An 18540-nucleotide genomic window follows, 5' to 3' on the forward strand; every position below is an offset into this window, starting at 1 on the left:
AGTGAAGGCGCTTGGGGTCCAAGGTGTACTAGCTAGATGGATAAAGAACTGGCTGGGCAACAGGAGACAGAGAGTAGCAGTAGAAGGGAGTTTCTCAAAATGGAGACGTGTGACCAGTGGTGTTCCACAGGGATCCGTGCTGGGACCACTGTTGTTTGTGATATACATTAATGATTTGGAGGAAAGTATAGGTGGACTGATTAGCAAATTTGCAGACGACACTAAGATTGGTGGAGTAGCAGATAGTGAAGGGGACTGTCAGAGAATACAGCAGAATATAGATAGATTGGAGAGTTGGGCAGAGAAATGGCAGATGGAGTTCAATCAGCGCAAATGCGATGTGATGCATTTTGGAAGATCCAATTCAAGAGTGAACTATACAGTAAATGGAAAAGTCCTGGGGAAAATTGATGTCCAGAGAGATTTGGGTGTTCAGGTCCACTGTTCCCTGAAGGTGGCAACGCAGGTAAATAGAGTGGTCAAGAAGGCATACGGCATGCTTTCCTTCATCGGACGGGGCATTGAGTACAAGAGTTGGCAGGTCATGTTACAGTTGTATTGGACTTTGGTTCGGCCACATTTGGAATACTGCGTACAGTTCTGGTCGCCACATTAGCAAAAGGATGTGGATGCTTTGGAAAGGGTGCAGAGGAGGTTCACCAGGATGTTGTCTGGTATGGAGGGCGCTAGCTATGAAGAGAGGTTGAGTAGATTAGGATTATTTTCATTAGAAAGACGGAGGTTGAGAGGGGACCTGATTGAGGTGTACAAAATCATGAGAGGTATAGACAGGGTGGATAGCAAGAAGCTTTTTCCCAGAGTGGGGGTTTCAATTACTGGAGGACACGAGTTCAAAGTGAAAGGGGAAAAGTTTAGGGGGGATATGCGTGGAAAGTTCTTTACGCAGAGGGTGGTGGGCACCTGGAACGCATTGCCAGCGGAGGTGGTAGATGCGGGCACGATGAAGTCTTTTAAGATGTATCTAGACAGATACATGAATGGGCAGGAAGAAAAGAGATACAGAAGCTTAGAAAATAGGCGACATGTTTAGAGAGAGGATCTGGATCGGTGCAGGCTTGGAGGGCCGAAGGGCCTGTTCCTGTGCTGTAATTATCTTTGTTCTTTGTTCTTTGTTGGTGTACCTAGATTTCCAAAAGGCCTTCGACAAGGTGCCGCACAAGAGGCTGCTGCATAAGATAAAGATGCATGGCGTTAGGGGTAAAGTATTAGCGTGGATAGAGGATTGGTTGACTAATAGGAAGCAGAGAGTGGGGATAAATGAGTGCTATTTTGGTTGGCAATCAGTCACTAGTGGTGTGCCTCAGGGATCGGTGATGGGACCGCAATTATTTACAATTTATATAGATGATTTGGAGTTGGGGACCACGTGTACGGTGTCACAGTTTGCAGATAACACTAAGATGAGTGGCAGAGCAAAGTGTGCAGATGACTGTGAAACTTTTCAGAGGAACATAGATACATTGAGTGAGTGGGCAAAGGTCTGGCAGATGGAATACAACGTTAATAAACGTGAAGTCATTCATTTCGGTAGGAGTAACAGTAAAAAGGATTATTACTTCAATGGTAAAAAGTTGCAGCATACTGCTATGCAGAGGGACCTGGGTGTCCTTGTGCATGAATCGCAGAAGGTTAGTCTGCAGGTACAGCTCGTAATTAGGAAGGCAAATGGAATTTTGTCCTTCATTGCTGAAGGGATTGAGTTTAAAAGCAGAGAGGTTATGTTGCAGCTGTACAGGGTACTGGCGAGGCCGCACCTGGAGTACTGTGTGCAGTTTTGGTCTCCTTACTTGAGAAAGGATGTACTGGCACTGGAGAGGGTGCAGAGGAGGTTCACTAGGTTGATTCCGGAGTTGAGGGATTTGGCATATGAGGAGAGACTGAGTAGATTGGGATTATATTCATTGGAATTCAGAAGAATGAGGGGGGATCTTATAGAAACATATAAAATTATGAAGGGAGTAGATAAGATACAAGTAGAGAGGATGTTTCCACTGGCAGGTGAAGCGAGGACAAGAGGGCATAACCTCAAGATTAGAGGGAGCAGATTTAGGACTGAATTAAGAAGTAACTTCTTCACCCAGAGGGTTGTTAATCTATGGAATTCCTTGCCCAGTGAAGTAGTTGACGCTTCTTCAGTAAACGTTTTTAATGCTAAGGTAGATATCTTTTTGAACAATAAAGGAATTAAGGGATATGGTGAGAACGCGGGTAAGTAGATCTGAGTCCACGAAAAGATCAGCCATCATCTTATTGAATGGCGGAGCAGGCTCGAGGGGCCGGACGGCCTACTCCTGCTCCTGCTTCTGATGATCAACCACCCATTTATACTAATCCTACACTAATCCCATATTCCTACCACATCCCCACCTGTCCCTACCACCTACCTATACTAGGGGCAATTTATAATGGCCAATTTACCTACCAACCTGCAAGACTTTCGGTTTGTTGGAGGAAACCGGATAACCCAGAGAAAACCCACGCAGACACAGGGATAACTTGCAAACTCCACACAGGCAGGACCCAGAATTGGACCCGTGGCGCTGGAGCTGTGTAGCTGCGGTGCTAACCACTGCGCCACTGTGCTGCCCACTAATGTAGGGGTCATGATCAAGATTTTTGCATATGACACAAAGATTGGCCTTGTGGTATATAGTGAGGAGGACAGCTGTAGACTGCAGGGAGATATTTATGGTGTTGTCAGATTTGCAGAGAAGTGGCAAATTGAATTCAACCCAGAGAAGTGTGAGGTGATGCATGTGAGGAAATCAAACAAGGCAAAGGAATACAAGATTAATGAGAAAATACTGAGAAGTTTCGAGGAAGTGAGGGACCTTGCAGTGAATGCCCACAGATCCCTGAAGGTAGCAGGATAGGTCGGTAAGGTGGATAAGAAGGCAAATGCAATAATTTCCTTTGTCAGGCAAGATAGATAATTTAAGAGCAGGGAAGGTATGCTGGAACTGTATAAATTATTGGTCAGGCCACAACTTGAGTACTGTGTGCAGTTCTGGTCACCTCATTACAGAAAGATTGTAATTGCACGAGAGAAAATGCAGAGGAGATTTACGAGGATGTTGCCAGGAGTAGCAAAATGCAGCTGTGAGGAAAGTTTGGATAGGCTTGGAACAGAGAAGGCTGAGGGGCATCTGATTGAAATGTACAAAATTGTAAGGGGCCTGGATAGAGTGGAGGTGAAGAGCCTATTTCCCTTAGCAGAGAGGCCAGTGAATAGGAGGAGTGCGATTCTAAACGAGTACTTTGCATCGGTATGCACCGAGGAGAGGGACATGAAGGATGTTGAGGTTAGGTACAGATGTTTGATTACTCTAGGAAAAGTTGGCATAAGGAGGGAGGAAGTGTTGGGTATTCTAAAAGGTGGACAAGTCCCCAGGTCCGGATGGGATCTATCCCAGGTTACTGTGGGAAGCGAGAGAGGCAATAACTGGGGCTTTAACAGATATCTTTGCAGCATCCTTAAACACGGGTGAGGTCCCGGAGGACTGCAGAATTGCTAATGTTGTCCCCTTGTTTAAGAAGGGTAGCAGGGATAATCCAGGTAATTATAGACCGGTGAGCCTGACGTCAGTGGTAGAGAAGCTGCTGGAGAAGTTACAGAGGGATAGGATCTATTCCCATTTGGAAGAAAATGGGCTTATCAGTGATAGGCAACATGGTTTTGTGCAGGGAAGGTCATGTCTTACCAACTTAATAGAATTCTTTGAGGAAGTGACAAAGTTGATTGATGAGGGAAGGGCTGTAGATGTCATATACATGGACTTCAGTAAGGCGTTTGATAAGGTTCCCCATGGCAGGCTGATGGAGAAAGTGAAGGCGCATGGGGTCCAAGGTGTACTAGCTAGATGGATAAAGAACTGGCTGGGCAACAGGAGACAGAGAGTAGCAGTAGAAGGGAGTTTCTCAAAATGGAGACGTGTGACCAGTGGTGTTCCACAGGGATCCGTGCTGGGACCACTGTTGTTTGTGATATACATAAATGATTTGGAGGAAAGTATAGGTGGACTGATTAGCAAGTTTACAGACGACACTAAGATTGGTGGAGTAGCAGATAGTGAAGGGGACTGTCAGAGAATACAGCAGAATATAGATGGATTGGAGAGTTGGGCATAGAAATGGCAGATGGAGTTCAATCAGGGCAAATGCGAGGTGATGCATTTTGGAAGATCCAATTCAAGAGTGAACTATACAGTAAATGGAAATGTCCTGGGGAAAATTGATGTCCAGAGAGATTTGGGTGTTCAGGTCCATTGTTCCCTGCAGGTGGCAACGCAGGTCAATAGAGTGGTCAAGAAGGCATACGGCATCCTTTCCTTCAGCGGACGGGGTATTGAGTGCAAGAGTTGGCAGGTCATGTTACAGTTGTATAGGACTTTGGTTCGGCCCCATTTAGAATACTGCGTGTATTTCTGTTCGCCACATTAGCAAAAGGATGTGGATGCTTTGGAGAGGGTGCAGAGAAGGTTCACCAGGATGTTGCCTGGTATGGAGGGCGCTAGCTATGAAGAGAGGTTGAGTAGATTAGGATTATTTTCATTAGAAAGTCGGAGGTTGAGAGGGGACCTGATTGAGGTGTACAAAATCATGAGAGGTATAGATAGGGTGGATAGCAAGAAGCTTTTTCCCAGAGTGGGGGATTCAATTACTAGGGGTCACGTGTTCAAAGTGAAAGGGGAAAAGTTTAGGGGGGATATGCGTGGAAAGTTCTTTACGCAGAGGGTGGTGGGTGCCTGGAACGCATTGCCAGCGGAGGTGGTAGATGCGGGCACGATAGCGTCTTTTAAGATGTATCTAGACAGGTACATGAATGGGCAGGAAGTAAAGAGATACAGACCCTTAGAAAATAGGCGACATGTTTAGATAGAGGATCTGGATCGGGGCAGGCTTGGAAGGCCGAAGGGCCTGTTCCTGTGCTGTAATTTTTTTTGTTCTTTGCTCTTTTGAGTAGATTTAAAGTGATTGGTGGAAAGATTAAAAGGGAGGTGAGGAAAACGTTTTCACCCAGAGAGTGACAGTGGTCTGGAACTCAATGCCTGAAAGGGTAGTTGAGGCAGAAACCCTCAACTTATTCAAAAGAGGTTTGAGGAATTGAATGAGGAAAGAGGAATTGAAGGAAATTAGCATTATTAAGAGAAGGTTGCATTAATAAATTAATGGGGCTGAAGGTTGGTAGGTCCCTGGGGTCTGATATGCGACCTCCGAGAGTTTAAAAGAGGTATCTATGGAGATAATGGATGCATTGGTTATTGTCTTCCAAAATTCTATAGATTCTGGAACGGTTCCTGCGGATTGAAACGTAGAAAATGTCACCCCACTATTTTTAAGAAGGGAGGGAGAAAGAAAACAGTGAATCACAGCTCTGTCAGCCTAATATCAGGAGGAGGGAAAATGATAGAATCTATTCTAAAGGATGGGATAATTGGACACTTGGATATGAATGATCTGATTGGGCATAGTGAACATAGATTTGTGAATGGGAAATCATGTTTGACAAACGTGTTGGAGTTTTTTGAGGATGTTACGAGCAGAATTGATAAAGGGGAGTCGGTGGACGTGGTATACTTGGATTTTCAGAAGGCTTTTGATAAAGTCTGCCACAGGAGGCTGGCTAGCAAAATTAAAGCACATGGGATGGGAAGTAACATACTGGCATGGATTAAGGGTTAGTTAACAGGCATAAAGCAGAGAGTAGGAAAAAACGGATAATTCAGCATCGGCAGGCTGTGACTAATGGGGTATCACAAGGTTCAGTCCAGCAGGCTGTAGTGTGCCTTATTGGTAGATGAGATGCTGTTCCTCGAGCTTGTGTTGATGTTCACTGGAACACTGCAGCAATCCCAGGACAGAGATGTTGTCATGGGAGCGCGGTGGGTAGGGGTTGGGGGGAGGGGTGGGTGGGGTGCGGGGCTGGGTGGGGTGCGTGTGGTGTCTGTTGCAGTAGCCAGCAACCAGAAGCTCAAGGTAATGCTTTCGAACTGAGCAGAGTTTATCCGCAAAGCGGTCACCCAATCTGCGTTTGGTCTTCCCAATGAACTGGAGACCACATTGTGAGCAGCGAATACAGTATACTAAATTGAAAGTAGTACAAGTAAATCGCTGCTTCACCTGAAAGGAGTGTTTGGGGCCTAAGGATGGTGAGGATAGAGGAGGTAAATGGGTTGGCATTGCACTTCCTGCGATCGCATGGGAAGGTACCGTGGGAAGAGGACAAGGTGTTGGGGGTAATGGAGGAGTTGACCAGGGTGTCGCGGAGGGAACAATCCCTTTGGAACTCTGACAGGAGATTGATGGGGACGATGCATTTGGTAGTGGTATCACACTGGATATGGCAGAAATGGCGAAGGATGATCCTTTGGATATGGAGGCTGGTGGGGTGGAAAGTGAGGACAAGGGGAACCTTGTCATGTTTCTGCGAGGGACGGGGAGGGGTGAAGGTAGAGGTGCAGGAAATGGGCTGGACACAGTTGAAGGCCCTGTCAAACACAGTGGAGGGGGGTGAGGGTAGGGATAGAATCATTGGTTGAGAAAAAAGGAAGACATTTCAGAAGGACTGTCGTGGAACGTTGCATCATCAGAGAAGATGGGTCAGAGATTGAGAAACTGGAAGAATGGAATGGTGTCCTTACGGGAGGCAAGGAGTGAAGACGTGTACTCGAGGTAGCAGTGGGAGTCAATGGGCATATAATGAATATTATTAGACAGCCTATTGACAGAGATGGAGACAGAGAATTCGAGTAAGGGAAGGAAATGTTGGAGATAGACCATGTAAAGGTAAGAGAAGGGTGGAAATTAGTATTAGGTGGGAATGCGTACTTTGAGGAAGATGCAAATCGGCTTCAAGGTAATTTGGACAGACTTAGTGTGTGGGAAAGAACGTGGCAGATGGCATATAATATGGAAAAATGTGAGGTTATCCATTTTGGGAGAAGAATAGATGTGCAGAGTATTTCTTAAATGACAAGAGATTAGAAAGTGTAGATGTACAAAGGGACCTGGGTGCCCTTGTCAATACGTCACTGAAAGCGATCATGCAAATGCAGCAAGCAGTTAGGAAGGCTAACGGTATGCTAGCCTTCACTGCAAGAGGATTTGACGACAGGAGTAGTGAAGTCTAGCTTCGACAATATAGAACCTTGGTTAGACAGCGACTGGAGTACAGTGTGCAGATTTAGTCCCCTTACCTTCGGAAGGATATTATTACCATCGAGGGAGTTCAACAAAGGTTCATAAGACTTGTTCCCGGATGGCAGACCTGTCCTATGAAGAGAGATTGGGAAAACTGGGCCTGTATTCTCTGGCATTTTGAACAATGAGAGGTGATCTCATTGAAACCTACAAAGTACTTATTTAGATAGACAGGGTAGATTTCAAAATAAAAGGGGAAGCCACATAGGACAGTGATGAGGAGAAAAGTCTTTAATCAGAGGGTTGTGAATCTTTGGAATTCTCTATCCCAGAGGTTTGTGGAAGCTCAATCATTGAATATATTTAAAGTAGAGATTGACAGATTTCTAAATACAAACGATATAAAGGGACATTGCGATACTGTGTAAAAGCATTGAAGTGGATGATCAGCCATGATCGTATTGAATGGCGGAGCAGGCTCGATGGGCTAAATGGTGTACTCCTGCTATATATTCCTATTTTTCTGTGCCCCTGATAAAACTGTGTTGTGATGGGGAGGCTCTGGACCATCTGTCACCTTCTTCCAGTTGTAATTCTAAGCCCGCCCCGCCACCATCCCCACCCCCCACCCCTCAACACCACCTGCGAATCCTTCTCGGAGGACCCTATAAAATTCAGGTCAAAGTTACAGTTAATTCTTGAATTGAGCTTAATAGCTAATGCAAATGGAAGTAAGTCACAGTTAATTACTTCATTGCACATGGTAACCGACACAAATGGAATAAGGTTACAGTTAAATATTATATTTGACTTGATGACAACACACATGGGAATACCATGACACTGAATCGTTAATTTGAATTGAAAACAAATCACAGGGGAATACAGTTACAGATAAATGCCAATTGGGGCTTAAATCTGATACACAGTGGAATAAGCCTCCATTTATTGGTAAATTTTGTAAGGGAGAACAACACATTTGTACTGAATGAGAACAGAGTGCTGATTGGCTGGCAAGTGGACTCAATCAGCACTCTCTTCTCATCCAGAAAAAATCTCTTGTTTTCTTTTCATTGAATTAACAATTAACGCTTGTCCTGATGAATGAAAGGCAGAAAGCCACGACAAAACGTCTCTGTTTTCAGCTAGATTCGAGTTCAGCACTACCAAACGACTATTTATAGACATTGCATAAAACTTCAGTTAATTATCATATTTGATTTCAATAAACAATACTCATTGGTATAACATGAATTAGTTGTAACATTGGACCCGAAAACTTGTGAAAGGGAATAATTTTACAATTATTTATGAAATTGTACCTGATTAGTATTACAATTTATTGTTTATTGTTTGGTAACTGATGCATAGGGAATAGAGTTAATGCTGATTGTTATATTGGACTTGATGACATTACACAGGGGAATAATGTTATAGTTAATTGTTAAATTTGCCTTGAAATCCACACTGTGGAATTAAGTGAAAGGTTTAGTTCAAGTGGTCGCAATGCAAAACACTATAAGGTTACTGTTAATTGTTAATTTTGATCAGATAATCAGTATTTTATTTTATTTTATCTCAGTTTGTTCAGTTTGCCTACCCACCGTTTTTTTTTCATGTTCGTACTTGTGGCTGTTCAGTTTTCAGTTTTTTAACATGCAATCTGCACTAATGCTTTGCCTTTCAACACCGCATTTACATATTGTTTGTCTTTTCTCCATGACCTTCTGATCGGTTATTCTCTGTGACCTAGTCCTATCTACACCTTCTCCTTTGTTATGTCTTTCCCTACCCACGCTTTACTTGAACAAAGAACAAAGAACAGTACAGCACAGGAACAGGCCATTCGGCCCTCCAAGCCTGCGCCGATCTTGATGCCTACCTAAACTAAAACCTTCTCCACTTCTGGGGACCGTATCCCTCTATTCTCATCCTATTCATGTATTTGTCAAAATGCCACTCAAGCATCGCTTTCGTACCTGCTTCCACCATCTCCCCTGGCAGCACGTTCCAGGCACTCACCACCCTCTATGTAAAGAACTTGCCTCGCACATCCACCCTAAACTTTGCCGCTCGCACCTTAAACCTATGTACCCTAGTAACTTACTCTTCCACCCTGGGAAAAAGCTTCTGACTATCCACTCTGTCCATGCCGCTCATAACTTTGTAAACCTCCATAATGTCGCCCCTCCACCTCCGCCGCTACAGTGAAAACAATCCGAGTTTATCCAACCTCTCCTCATAGCTAATGCCCTTGAGACCAGGCAACATCCCAGTAAACTCCTTCAGTACCCTCTCCAAAGCCTCCACGTCCTTCTGGTAGTGTGGCGACCAAAAATGCACGGAATATTCCAAGTGTGGCCTAACTAAAGTTCTATACAGCTGCAACATGACTTGCCAATTTTTAGAATCTATGCCCCGACCGATGAAGGCAAGCATGCCGTATGCCTTCTTGACTACCTTATCCACCTGCGTTGCCACTTTCAGTGACCTGTGGACCTGTACACCCAGATCTCTCTGCCTGTCAATACTCCTAAGGGTTCTGCCATTTCCTGTATACTTCCCACCTGCATTAGACCTTCCAAAATGCATTACCTCACATTTGTCCGGATTAAACTCCATCTGCCATTTCTCCACCCAAGTCTGCAAACGATCTATATCCTGCTCTATCCTCTGCCAATCCTCATCACTATCCGCATTTGCACCAACCTTTGTATCGTCCGCAAACTTACTAATCAAACCAGCTACATTTTCCTCCAAATCATTTATGTATACTACAAACAGCAAAGGTCCCAGCACTGATCCCTGCGGAACACCACTAGTTACATCCCTCCATTCAGAAAAGCACCCATCCACAGCTACCCTCTGTCTTCTATGACCGAGCCAGTTCAGGATCCATCTTGCCAGCTCACCTCTGATCCCGTGTGACTTCACCTTTTGTACCAGTCTTCCATGAAGGACTTTGTCAAAAGCTTTACTGAAGTCCATATAGATAACATCCACTGCCCTTCCTTCATCAATCATCTTCCTCACTTCCTCAAAAAACTCGGTCAAGTTAGTGAGACACGACCTCCCCTTCACAAAACCATGCTGCCTCTCGCTAATAAATTCATTTGTTTCCAAATGGGAGTAAATCCTGTCCCGAAGCATCCTCTGTAATAATTTCCCTACCCCTGACGTAAGGCTCACGGGCCTATAATTTCCTGGATTATCCTTGCTACCCTTCTTAAACAAAGGAACAACATTGGCTATTCTCCAGTCCTCTGAGACCTCACCTGTAGCCAATGAGGATACAAAGATCTGTCAAGGCCCCAACAATTTCCTCCCTTGCTTCCCTCAGTATTATAGGGTAGATCCCATCAGGCCCTGGGGACTTATCTACCTTGATGCTTTGCAAGACGCCCAACACCTCCTCCCTTTTGATAACGACATGACCGAGTCTATCTACACTCCCTTACCTAGACTCATCATCCACGAAGTCCTTCTCTTTGGTGAACACTGATGCAAAGTACTTATTTAGTACCTCACCCATTTCCTCTGGCTCCACACATAGATGCCCTCCTCTGTACTTGAATGGGCCAACCCTTTCCCTGGTTACTCCATTGCTCTTTATATACGTATAAAAAACCTTGGGATTTTCCTTAATCCTGATTGCCAATGAATTTTCATAACCCCTTTTAGCCCTCCTGTCTCCTTGCTTAAGTTCCTTCCTACTGCCTTCCTGCTGTCCACAAGGGCTTCGTCTGTTCCTCGCCTTTCATCCCTTATGAATGCTTCCTTTCTCTTTTTAACTAGGCTCACAATATCCCTCGTTATCCAAGGTTCCCGAAAATTGCCAAACTTATCCTTCTTGCTTAAAACCTTTCGCATTTCTAATATCTGCCACTTCTGAAGAAGGGTCGCTGACCTGAAACGTTAACTCTGCTTCTCTCTCCACATAATCTGCCATACCTTCTGAGCATTTCCAGCATTTCTTGTTTTTATGAGGCAGAGTACTGAACGTGCAATTAATTGTTAATTGAATATGACAAATGCACTGCACAATTAGGTTAGTTAACTGGTGTTGATAGCTGATGTTCAGTAGAATAAAGTTGCAGATAATTGTAGAAATGTGCTTGTCAACTCAAATACAAAGGACAAACGTTTCAGCTTATGGTTATGTTGGGCTTTATAATCAAAACACAATGAAATTAATTTACAGTTATTGTTAAATTGTACGTGCTAACACATTCAAAGGGAAATAATGTTATGACTGTTCTTAAATTGGGCTTGGTGACCGATACATGATGGAATAATGTTGCAGTTAATTGTTTGATTGTGCCTGAGAAGAAGCACACAGGGGAATAAAGTTTAATTGAACATGATAACTAATACATGGGTTAAGAATATTGAAGTAAGTTACTAGCTTGGATGGATTAAGCAATGCTCAAGGGGAAAACTCAGTTATTTTAATTTGATACGATAAATAATTTTTTGCATAAATCTACAGTTCAGAGTAATATTCAAATATAATAAAGAACACATGGGGAATAAATTTACAGTTAATTAATTATTCAATTACATGTAAACATTGCATTTATGAATAAAATGAACTAATCATTACATTGGTCCTGATAACATCATAAGGGTACACAGATATAGTTAATTGTTAAATTAGAGATGTTAACCAAAACACAGGGGAATAATGTTACAGCTAATTGTTTAATTATAAATGATAAACTATAAATAGAACATAGAACATAGAACAGTACAGCACAGTACAGGCACTTTGGCCCACGATGTTGTGCCGAATCTTTAAGCTACTTTCAGATGAAACTACCTAAATACCCTTCATTCTACTATAACCCATGTACCTATCTAAGAGTCGCTTAAATGCCCCTAATGTGTCTGCTTCTACTACCACCGCTGGCAATGTATTCCACGCACCCACCACTCTGTGTAAAGAACCTACCTCTGACATCTCCCCAAAACCTTCCTCCAATCACCTTGAAATTATGCCCCCTGGTGATAGCACTTTCCGCCCTGGGAAAAAGTCTCTGGCTATCCATTCTATCTATGCCTCTCATCATCTTGTACACCTCTATCAAGTCACCTCTCATCCTTCTTCGTTCCAATGAGAAAACCCCGAGCTCACTCAACCTTTCTTCATAAGACATGCCCTCCAGTCCAGGCAGCATCCTGGTAAATCTCCTCTGCAGCATCCGGGTAAATCTCCTCTGCACCCTCTCTAAAGCTTCCACATCCTTCCTATAATGAGGCGACCAGAACTGAACACAATATTCCAAGTGTGGTCGAACCAGGGCTTTATAGAGCTGCAGCATAACCTCGCGGCTCTTAAACTCAATCCCCCTGTTAATGAAAGCCAACACACCATACTCCTTCTTAACAACCCTATCAACTTGGGTGGCAACTTTGAGCGTACTATGGACATGGACCCCAAGATCCCTCTGTTCCTCCACACTACCAAGTATCCTGTCTTGAAGCCTGTATTCCGCATACAAATTCGACCTTTCAAAATGAATAACTTCATACTTTTCCAGGTTGAACTCCATCTGCCACTTCTCAGCCCAGCTCTGCATCCTGCCAATGTCCCGTTGCAACCAACAACAGCCTTCCACACTATCCACAACTCCAGCAACCTTCTTGTCATTGACAAACTTGAAAACTCAGCCTTCCACTTCCTCATCCAAGTCATTTATAAAAATCACAAAGAGCAGAGGTCCCAGAACAGATCCCTGTGGAACACCACTGGTCACCAAGCTGCAGGCTGAATACTTTCTATCTACTACCACCCGATGTCTTTTATGGGCCCGCCATTCCTTTATCCAGACAGCCAAATTTCCCTGTATCCCATGCCTCCTTACTTTCTGAATGAGCCTACCATGGGGAACCTTATCAAACGCCTTGATAAAATCCATATATACTACATCCACTGCTCTTCCTTCATCAATGTGTTTTGTCACATCTTCAAAGAATTCAATAAGGATTGTGAGGCATGACCTGCTCCTCACAAAGTCATGCTGACTGTCTCTAATCAAACTATACTTTTCCAAATAATCATAAATCCTGTCTCTCAGAATCTTCTCCAATAATTAGCCCTCTATCGATGTAAGACTAGTCTATAATTCCCAGGGTTATCCCTATTCCCTTTCTTGAACAAGGGAATAACATTTGCTAAACTCCAATCATCTGGTACTACTCCAGTGGACAGTGAGGACGCAAAGATCATCGCCAAAGGCGCGGCAATCTCTTCCCTCGCTTCCCCTACTATCCTTGGGTATATACCTTCTGGCCCCGGGGACTTATCTGTCCTCATGCCTTTCAAAATTTCCAGCACATCCCCCCTCTTAACATCAACCTGTTCGAGCATATTAGCCTGTTTCACGCTGTCCTCACAAACGACCAGGTCCCTCTCACTAGTGAATACTGAAGCAAAGTATTCATTTAGGACCTCCCCTACCTCCTCCGACTCCAGGCACAAGTTTCCTCCACTATCCCTGATCGGCCCTACCCTCACGCTGGCCATCCTCTTAATCCTCACATAAGTGTAGAACGCCTTGGGATTTTCCTTAATCCGACCCGCCAAGACTTTTTCATGTCCCCTTCTCGCTCTCCTAAGTCCATTCTTCAGTTCCTTCCTGGCTACCTTGTAACCCTCTAGAGCCCTGTCTGATCCTTGCTTCCTCAACCTTAAGAAAGCTTCCTTCTTCCTCTTGACTAGCTGTTCTACATCTCTTGTCATCCAAGGTACCTTCACCCTACCATCGCTTCATTGCCTCATTGGGACAAACCTATCCAGCAGTCGCAGCAAGTGCTCCCTGAACAACCTCCAGATTTCTGTTGCGCATTTCCCTGAGAACATCTGTACCCAATTTATGCTCCCCAGTTCCTGCCTAATAGCATTGTAATTCTCCTCCCCCAATTAAATATTTTCCCATCCCGTCTGCTCCTGTCCCTCTCCATGACTGCAGTAAAGGTCAGGGAGTTGTGATCACTATCACCGAAATGCTCTCCCACCGAGAGATCTGCCACCTGGCCTGGTTCATTGCCAAGCACCAAATCCAACATAGCCTCCCTTCTAGTCGGCCTATCTACATATTGAGTCAGGAAACCTACCTGGATACCCCTGACAAAATCTGCTCCATCCAAACGATTTGCACTAAGGAGGTTCAAATCAATATTAGGGAAGTTGAAGTCACCCATGACAACAACCCTGTTGCTTCTGCACCTTTCCAAAATCTGCCTCCCAATCTGTTCCTCCGTGTCTCTGTTGCTATTGGGGGGTCTATAGAAAACTCCCAATAAAGTGACTGCTCCTGTCCTGTTTCTGACTTCCACCCATAATGACTCAGTAGACAAACCCTCCTCGACGACCTCCCTTTCTGCAGCTGTGATACTATCCCTGATTAGCAATGCCACTCCCCCACCTCTTTTACCTCCCTCCCTATTCCTTTTGAAACATCTAAACGCCGGAACATCGAACATCCATCCCTGCCCCTGTGATATCCAAGTCTCCGTAATGGCCACAACATCGTAACTCCAAGTACTGATCCATGCTCTAAGTTCATCACCCTTATTCCTGACACTTCTTGCGTTAAAATAGACACACTTCAACCCATCATACTGGCTGCAACTTTGCCCTGCCAACTGTCAAACCTTCCTCACAGACTCTCTGCACGCTGTATCTGCATGTTTAACAACTACCCCATCCACTGATCCGTAGCTCCGGTTCCCATCCCCCTGCCAAAGTAGTTTAAACCCTCCCGAAGGGCTCTAGCAAACCTCCCGCCCAGGATATTGGTGCCCCTCCAGGTCAGATGCAACCCGTCCTTCTTGTACAGGTCCCACCTTCCCCAGAAGGTATCCCAATGATCCACATATCTGAAGCTCTCCCTCCTACACCAGCTCTGTAGCCACGTGGACAGCTGCACCCGCTCTCTGTTTCTATCCTCACTAGCACGTGGCGCCGCTATCAATCCTGAGATTACCATTCTGCTCGTCCTGCCTTTTAGCTTCCAACCTAACTCCCTATATTTGCTTTTCAGGTCCTCATCCCTTTTGCTAGCTATGTCATTGGTACCGATGTGTACCACGACTTCTGTCTGCTCCCCCTCCCCCTCAAGAATCCTGCAGAATCGATCCGAGACATCCCTGACCCTGGCACCCGGGAGGCAACATACCATCCGGGAGTCTCGTTCGCGACCAGAGAATCTCCTGTCTGTTCCTCTAACCATTGAATCTCCTATCCCTATCACTCTCCTATTCTCCCCCCGCCCTTCCCTTCTGAGCCGCTGAGCCAGGCTCAGTGCCAGAGACCTGGCCGCTGTGGCTTTCCCCTGGTCGGTCGTCGCCCCCAACCGTATCCAGAACGGTATACTTATTATTGAGGGGAACGGCCACAGGGATCCCTGCACTGTGCGCCTATTCCATTTTCCTCCCCTGATGGTCACCTTTATCCTGTGAGTTAGGTGTGAATACTGCCCTATAACTTCTCTATATCACCCCCTCAGCCTCCCGCATGATCCGAAGTTCATCCAGCTCCAGCTCCAGTTCCCTAATGCGGTCTGTGAGGAGCTGGAGTTGGGTGCACTTATAACAGGTGAAGTCGCACAAGTGGTAACCCTTACCTCCCACATCCTGCAAGAGGAGCATGCAACTGCCCTAGCTTCCATCCCCTCTGCTCTAAATTGACAACAGAGAATAAAAACAAATAAAGGAAAACCTTACCTTACCAAACCCTCCACATAAGAGTCCTTTTTTTTGGTTAGAGGATGACGATGTGTGGGAGACACTACACGTGTAGTGTTCCGGTTTTTTGCCACTGCCCAAATGTATAAGTTCACTTACCCAGTGGTCCCCGTGTCCACGTCCGCTGATCAAAAGAATGCTGCCGAATCGCGAGGTAAGTGCTTTATCGTGAAACTTACCTTCCCGGCTGCCCCCTGATTCGCACTATCACCGCTATCGCTGATCAAAAGGAAGAATACATAGTGGAATATAGTTACAGTTAATTGTTAAATTGGACATAATAACTAATACACATGGAAAGAAATTTACAGTTGATTGTTAAATTGGACATGATAAATAATACACATGGGAGCAAAGTTGCAGTTAATTTTTAAAAGACAATTGATAGCTAATGCACATGGTATAACTTTTCAATTAATTATTCATTGGCCCTGAGAACGAATACACAAGTTTAAAGGTGCAGTTACTTGTTGGATTGTGCCGGATACGCAATCCACAGGGGAATAAGGTGATAGTTTAATGTTCAATTGGGCATGATAAATAATATATGTGTCAAGAGTTTTACAGTAAATTATAAAGCTTGACATACTAACCAATACACAGGGGAAGTTAGCTATTTCAATCTGATATTATAATACACTACATATAATTACAGTTAATTGATATATTGAGATGTGATAAACATTATGTAAGGAATAAATTTATCATTAATTAATTGTTCATTTGCACATAACGAATATATTTGTGAATAAAATGAGTTATATGTCAAATTGGTCTTGGGAACAAATGCTTGGGTGCAAAGATCCAGTTTGTTGTTAAATCAGGTGGATTAACCAATACACATGGGAATAACATTGCAATGAATTGCTTAGTTAGACGTGATAACTAACACACACAGCATAAATTTACAGTTAATTGTTGAAACGCAAATGAGAACTAATGCACAAGGCTTAAGGTTACAATTAATTATTTATTGCTCCTGATTAAAGTCACCGCTAATTGTTGTATTGGTTTTGATGAAAATTCACACAAAATAAGTTTACATTTAGTTTTAAAATTGAGCTTGATAACTAATAATGTGCATTACCGTTCTTCAAAATGCATCAAACAGTTATTTCCTTTCGGTGTTGTGTTATTTCTTGGTTTCATGGTTAACTTTAGCAAGCCACCCATCCCTTCCCCATTATCACGGAGCATGTCCCCTTTTCACTTCCTATCTGTCACTGCTACATCCGTGGCCAGTCTAATGTTTGGGTCAAGGTTTGTTCTGTACCATCTAATCTGTGGGAGTCTCCCTGTGCTCCCTGATGAGGAATTCCGATATTCCCAGGGAAGCTGACTGACTGTTGTTTCTCCAAATCTACCTCAATGTCTGATTTGTCTCAGTGATATTTTCACAAATACATTCCAACTGTACTCCAAATCCTTCATCCACATCCACCACATCATGACCTTCCTGTCCCTTGTTAATATGGGATTGACCTTTCTTTTCACCCTCTAGTCTTATTAACGCTGTTTCACAGCTTGGAATATTCCCTGAGCCCCCATTTTTATGCTGACATGAATATGTGCCGTTATTATGCGGCATAAATTTAGAACAAAACTAAGTCCCGTTTTTCTGTGATTCTTAATGCACAGCACTTATCTTCCAGTTCCCCGTTGACCCATCTGATTCGACCTAGTAAAATGCAACATCTCCAGAACTGGAAAAATTGTATCTTTGTTGTTCTCCTCGTCTCTTGTTCTTGTTCAACTTTGTAGTGTTATCACGTGTTATGGCAAGCTGCCCATTCTAAGGTAACGCTACAGATTTGCGTCTGAGGGCCTTTCATTGTAAGGGTATAATGGTCCCAGTTTCAATGCCCAGAAATACCATTACCAGTCAGGAGTATTAGCATAACGTATGAAATCTTAGTCACTCCTTCACCTGCAGACATAAAATAATATTAACATCAATTCAACACCTGCCCCCTTCTATTGAAAGGCGTTATACACTGATCACTTTGATAACACATGTATTGTATTTTCTACCCTTATCTCTGGATGGCCAATTTGATGTTGGTTTCTCCCAAATTTTCAACAATGTCATACAAACATTCACAGTCAGCCTTCCAGGCAACACCCCTTGTTATTTTCTTTTTCAGCATCACTTGATTACCAATGGAGTAGGGCCGAGAAGATCCGAGGTGAATATATGGAATCTGAATTAAAGATATTCAGGAGTGCATCCAGGAGTAACATAAACCACCTGGTCACGATTCAACACATATTTCAATGCAACATCAATACACAATAGAATGACAGTCAAGAAAGTATAGTTACAAATAGTTAATGGACAGCTTTCTCTTGGAGATGGTTGTGTCTTTGCCTACACTGAACAGTGAGAAGATGTATTTTATAGCCTGGCCACTATCATACCGAAGGACAGGAAAGGCCCCCAGAAACCCTGTTCTTTTGATAAGATATCCCAGACGCACAGGAATGGCTTATGTCTAATATCACATGTGGCCTGATGTTGGGATACATCTAAAAGTGCAAATATGATTTGTTACTCATGAGGTAACCAATATGTGGAAGGCATGATTATAATGGACTGAAGATTGGGTCTGCGGCATGGTCAGTCGGTCTGAG

This window comes from Heterodontus francisci, unplaced genomic scaffold, assembly GCF_036365525.1.
Source record: "Heterodontus francisci isolate sHetFra1 unplaced genomic scaffold, sHetFra1.hap1 HAP1_SCAFFOLD_368, whole genome shotgun sequence".
Classification (NCBI taxonomy): Eukaryota; Metazoa; Chordata; class Chondrichthyes; order Heterodontiformes; family Heterodontidae; genus Heterodontus; species Heterodontus francisci.